The sequence below is a fragment of the Solanum tuberosum genome, unplaced genomic scaffold (assembly GCF_000226075.1).
Source record: "Solanum tuberosum cultivar DM 1-3 516 R44 unplaced genomic scaffold, SolTub_3.0 scf00152, whole genome shotgun sequence".
Taxonomy (NCBI): domain Eukaryota; kingdom Viridiplantae; phylum Streptophyta; class Magnoliopsida; order Solanales; family Solanaceae; genus Solanum; species Solanum tuberosum.
Window position 1 is genome coordinate 1,414,660 of NW_006239078.1, and position 6,595 is coordinate 1,421,254.

A 6,595-nucleotide genomic window follows, 5' to 3' on the forward strand; every position below is an offset into this window, starting at 1 on the left:
GTGGTATTAGAATTTTGACTAAATCCAAATTGCACATTGAAAAAGAAATAGGTTTTTTTTTAAAAAAAAATTAAAAAGTTTAATGTTTTAATGTAAAATATTGTATTAATCGCTTCTGAATGTGTTTAATCAAGCATTTTTTCAACTCAACAACATTATTGTCACATAGGTTCAGTCAATATTGATTAGAGGGGTTTAAATATTGTTGTTCTAATGAATTTAAACGTTCAGTTGACAAAGTGATGATCGTAGAAGACTGACTATTAAAACCGAATATAAGGCTATCTCAGATCATTTTGCTTTTAAATAAATAATATTTCACATCATAAAAAAAAGGTAATTACATTCTTTCAAATTTATCTCTATTTATATATGTGACTCTTTATGAAATGAAGAGATATAACTATTTAATTAAGGAATTTTAACTTTCACTTTAAAAAAAAAAAGATTGGTATAAATGGTGATGGAAGTATTATTCTACATGGACATGAAATGGTTGACGAGTATTTCTTAGTTCGATTGAACGTAAAGGAATTTACAAAGAGTTTCTGTAATTCCAAAAAAAAAAACACGATATTTAAAATCAAATTGCATGCATCTTGATTATTCTATGGAGTTAAGTTAGAGTCACAAGTTTGCTGACGAGTTTGAAAGAATTTCATAAAAATGACGTGTTCAATAATTATTATTATTATGCTTCGACATTGTTAGTTTTGAACGTGTTTTCTTAAAATAATTGTATTATAAAGACTTTTATTGCCTTTATTTGTAGCCCAAAAAAATGCACATATACATTTAATTTGTTTGCTGTATAATACTTCCTAATATGTAACTTAATTAATTATATATTGAAAAAAATGTTAATTATCCCTATTTAAATTGATTTTTTTTTACACTAATTAATGTTTTAATTTGTGTCACAGGGATAAGGAAGCATCTATGAAGCTACATACATGAGCAAAATGAGTGAAAGATAAATATAGTTCGTTTATTATATTAATTAATGTACCATTTGTATTTAATTTAATTAATGTAATATTTTTGGAATTTATGTAATAAAAAATATTTGATGTTTGCAAATAAATAACTCATTATTGTTTTGAGTGTAGCGTGTACGATGTATTTTCCATATGTATGTTTTCAGAGTTATTTAAAAAAAATAAATTATTCTTGTTGTTGACTTCTTGTTATTTTATTCTTGTTGTTTGTCAATTGTCATGCTAGTGTTGCTATACTGCTTAATTGTGACTCATAAATGTTGTGTTTTGTTTGTTTAGTTGATGGTCTAGTGAAATAAAATTTAACTTTTATTTGATAAGTGAAGAGTAAGGTATGCGTATATTTTAACCTCATGAAACCGATCGTGTGGGACTATATATACTGAGTGAAGTTAATTTTTATGTATTTGGAAATATCGAATTAAGGTTACAAGTCCCGTGTTATATGCTAAAATCAATTATAAATCATATGTTGATCATTTCAAACTTACGATTTATCATTTATAAGTACTTTCGATTTGAATAGACCTTGTACAATCTTATCCTTAATATGTTTTTGTTATCTCTAAAATACTCCATTAGTTTTCTATTATATTTTTTCTTTCCCTTTTTAATGTAAAAATATTTTTGAACTAAAGATTCAAAATATTTTCAAGTTATTTTTTTTAACAATTTTTTTTTTTTTATAACTTTTAAATAATATGTATGGTTTTATAATTATATATATAATTAGTACATTTTATGAATATTCAAAAGTCATTTAAAAAATATTTTATTTTTACTTAAATATTTTGTTAATTAGTTTATTTAATCAATAGTTTATATTTTTGAGTTAATCAGTTTATAAATAAGTTAATTATTTTATTTCGTTAAGATTAAGAAGCTCATTAATTAATCAATGCTAATTCGTCTTATTTAATTACTAGCTAAATTTACTAAATTAATTCAATTTGGCTATGCTATAAATTCCATTGGCTATAATCTAAATTCATGTAGTCACTCCTAATTGCAAATCTAACCACTCTCAACCCTATTTTAAGACCAATTTGGGCCCAATTTCAGCCCACTTTTCAGCAGCCCAACGACCCAATTCCAATCAGCCCAATTTTTTCCAAATTTCCAGCCCATCTCCCAAACCCAATTCATTATCGAGTCAGCCTTAGGTGTCTTCGAGAAAAGGAAGTGGAAGTACAAACAAAATGAAAGCTAATACACAGGTGGAAGGAGCTGATATACGATAAATATATATAGCTGATATACAAAGCAAATGGGCCAAAACCCATAAGTTTCAGCAGACTCAGAAATGGGACATTAGCCTACCTTTCAGACAGCAGAGAATTCAGGCCCGAAGGCTCCAAATTTAATTGCGATTATTTATTATTTACTTTTGATTGACTCTAACATTATTGTTTGATTTAAATTAATTAAACCCCTTAAAGATGAATCATGCTCTAAGTCATAAGCGAAAAATCAATCCAAAAACTCTCTGAGCACGGGCCAACACCGCAAGTTAGTTGTTTCAGCTCATATAAAAGATCAATTAAAATACAAAATAATTTAAATGAAATGACAAAAGAGGCCAACTAATATTCCCGCTTTCAACGCGATAATTTCATTAGGATATTTGGAATCATCTACATTCTGGTGCATATGAAGGATCTTATACTCACTACTTGGGTCATAACCCAAAACAAAATGAGAACAAATTCCGTCCCGTGGACATCCTAGGGCGGGAAGTACTATTGATTCTCTTATGGAGGGGTTTCATAGCAAAACACATGGCACGATTATTATCACAAACCTGTATAATATTTTTGAAGTTATTCTTACGAAATTTTAAATAAAAAAATAAATTATTAATGCATTTGATTAAAATAAGAATTAATATGTTTTGAAAATATTAAATGATACAATTTTTTTTAATAAGATATGTCAAACTATTATTCTATTAATAAAAACATTCTTTTACTTTAAATATGTGTCTTATTCTATTAATGAACTCTCTCTGATTGAGTCTATGTCCCACTTGAAAGCAGCCGCAACAATCCCAAGAGATTCTTGTCTGTCTTTTTGTGTACGCAATTTTTTAAGGTGTATTTTTATATATAAATATAAAATTTTATAAGTTGTGAAATTTTTTAAAATTAACTAAATTAATGTAAAAATAAAGATCAAAATAATCCATATTATTGTTAGTCTTAGTATTGAATTGATTTTATTTTTTGTAGCATTAGTACTGATTTGAAGTTTATTAGAGTTAGTAATATCTACGGATTATAATTTTTAATTGACCATTCAAAATTCTAAACCCCAATCATGAAATAATATGTTAAAAAATACTCTAAAAACTATGAATAATATAAGAAATATTTATAAATGGTAATGCAAGTATCAACACATGGAAAATGTGTGGTGTATTCAAAAGACAAGAAAGAATGAATGGTTTATTTGCAAGCAACAAATATTTATTTTTGTTACATAAAAAACAAATACATATCACATTAATTAATAAAAAAACATACATATCACGTATGAGCGGACTGCTTAATTGCAAAAACATCAAATTAATTAAAAAAAGTAATAGAATAAACCCAAATATATATATCTTTCACTTCCTTTGCTGATGTCCGCTACTTTCACAGATAATTTAGAAAATTAAGAGATAATTTACCTATTGTATCTATTTTACCATTACTATTAAATACTACGTATTTATTATTTAACACATTTTTCAAAATATTAAATTTAATAAAATCAAAGGATAATATAATAATATTGAAAAAGGCAAAGTTTCAAGAAAGCACACAAATTCTACCCCCCTCAATATATTGATAAATACTCTTTTCTTTTTCTAGTACTCAAAACAATGGACCACTTTTAAAAAATAAAACATTTAAAAAAAAAAAGGGGGTTTTATGGTTTTGTCTTATTGATAAAGTTTGAAAACTTTCTTGGTTTGTTTTGAAGAAACAAAAGTGAAAAATGATAAGAAGATGTTGTAGGGAGAGTTTACTACACTTGTAGATATTATTTATCGTTTCTTAAGGGGCGTGCCAAGTCAATGGTGGACAACTATTGTTGGACACAGTGGCGAAGCTAGAAATTTTACGAAGAGTGTCCAAGTATTATATAAGCAATTTTTTTCGATGAATGGATGCATTCAACTTATATATACGATATAATTTTCCGTCGAAGAATGTTCAATTGGACATCCTCAGGACATTGTGACTCCGCCACTGATTGGACAGATAAAGTATAAAATAAAAAATTACTACACAATTTAATTTAACCAAACCAAAAGACACCCAAAAGGCAACCGATAGAAATTTAAACGTTACATACATGTGTAGATGAGAGAAATTAAATGACAAATCAAAACAAAATCTACTACTTTGACAAAAAGATTTCCCTAACACTTTGAGGAAACATCATAAGAAAGCGGATGTACAAGTTTCTTCTTTCCCTAACATTCTCAAGTTGTTTAAATTTTAAGTATATCAAAATTTGATTTAATTTTAGTAATTGATTAAATTGCCCAATTGCAAATACAAAAATATTTTTCAAATTATGAGCTTATATGAAGAAATAGAGAAATCTATTTTAATATGAAGGACAAATAAAAAGAAACGGAGGGAGTACTAGTAGGTGTATAGATATGTGATTTCATTTTGTTATTTGAAATTACGAGATGAAATTAATGTATGGACATGTGATTATCCCAAAGTTCTCCAAAAAACTTGATTATGGAATTTTATATCATGATTTCACATTTTTCAAGTATAAAAATATTTATTTTTTTATTTCTATAAGTTCTCGATGAGCAATCCTTTCATATTCATAGGAAAGAGAAGCTATACCTCCATATCATAAGAATAAAGAATATGTAGCATATGTCTTATAGCCTGTCCTTGCTATGTATATTTTGCTCACGGAGAATTTAATTATTAAAAATTAATAGTTGTTATTTAGTTTATTTAAAAAAAATAATCGTTATTTAGTTAATATATTATTGACACCCAATTTTGACCCTTCACAATATAGATCAATCATCAAGCTTCATTAACTTGAAACGATTTGAAATAATTAGTTTTATAAAGATCCAAAATAATTTCAAGTTATTTCTTAAACAATTTGTATTGTTTTTTATAATTTTTAAATAATATGTATGGTTTTATAATTATGTATATAATTAGTACATTTTATGAATATTCAAAAGTCGTTTAATTTTTTTATTTATTTTTACTTAAATGTTTTGTTAATTAGTTTAATTAATCAATAGTTTATATTTTTGAGTTAATAAGTTTATAAATAAGTTAATAATTTTATTTCTTTAAGATTAAAAAGCTCGTTAATTAATCAATATTAATTTGTCTTATTTAATTACTAGCTGATTTTACTAAATTAATTCATATGGCTATGCTATAAATTCCATTTGGCTATAATCTAAATTCATGTAGTCATTCCTAATTGCAAATCTAACCACTCTCAACCCTATTTTAAGACCAATTCAGGCCCAATTTCAGCCCACTTTTCAGTAGCCCAACGACCCAATTCCAATCAGCCCATTTTCCTCCAAATTTCCAGCCCATCTCCCAAACCCAATTCATTATCGAGTCAGCCTTAGGTGTCTTCGAGAAAAGGAAGTGGAAGTACAAACGAAATGAAAGTTAATACACAAGTGGAAGGAGCTGACATACGATAAATATATACAGCTGATATACACAGAAAATGGGCCAAAACCCATAACGTTTCAGCAGACTCAGAAATGGGACATTAGCCTACCTTTCAGGAAGCAGAGAATTCAGGCCCGAAGGCCCCAAATTCAATTTCTCTTTTACTCTTAAATTGTTTAGTTGTGATTATTTATTGTTTGCTTTTGATTAACTCTAACATTATTGTTTGATTTAATTTAATTAAATCCCTTAAAAATGAATCATGAGCTAAGTCATAAGTGAAAAACCAATCCAAAAATGCTTTTAAAATTTGAGCCAACCTTTCTTATACTACTAGTATAAGTGCGCCCGTGCTGAGCACAGGCCCAACACTGCAAGTCAATTGTTTCAGCTTATATAAAAGATCAATTAAAATATAAAATAATTTAAATGAAAATGACAAAAGTCAAATAACATAATATATAAACGTGTCTTTTAACTTAGCTTTAGTTGATTAAACTTGTATGAAGTTAAAACAAATAGACACATGCATCTTGGATCACATCCTACCTGATAATTCACGTCATACGTATATTATGCCATGTATGATGCATATCTCTACTTATTCAATTTTATTTAAGTTTAAGTGTCAATTTATACACACCAAAATTAGAGGACATATATATCAATTGAACCCAAGTTAAACGGAGACGTTTATGTATTATATGTATGATTAGCCACTTGTGAAACAAAAGGATTTAAAAAAAGGAGATTCAACCATACTCAAAAAATCCTCAAAGAAGAGCTAAAAATTGGGAAAGAATGCTATGCACAAACAACAAGAAACTCAGAAGCATACTCCCTTCGTCCAACAATAGTTGTCCACTATACTAAAAATACTTGTCCAATTTAAAAAATCAAGAGATAATTTAATCTTTTGTGTCT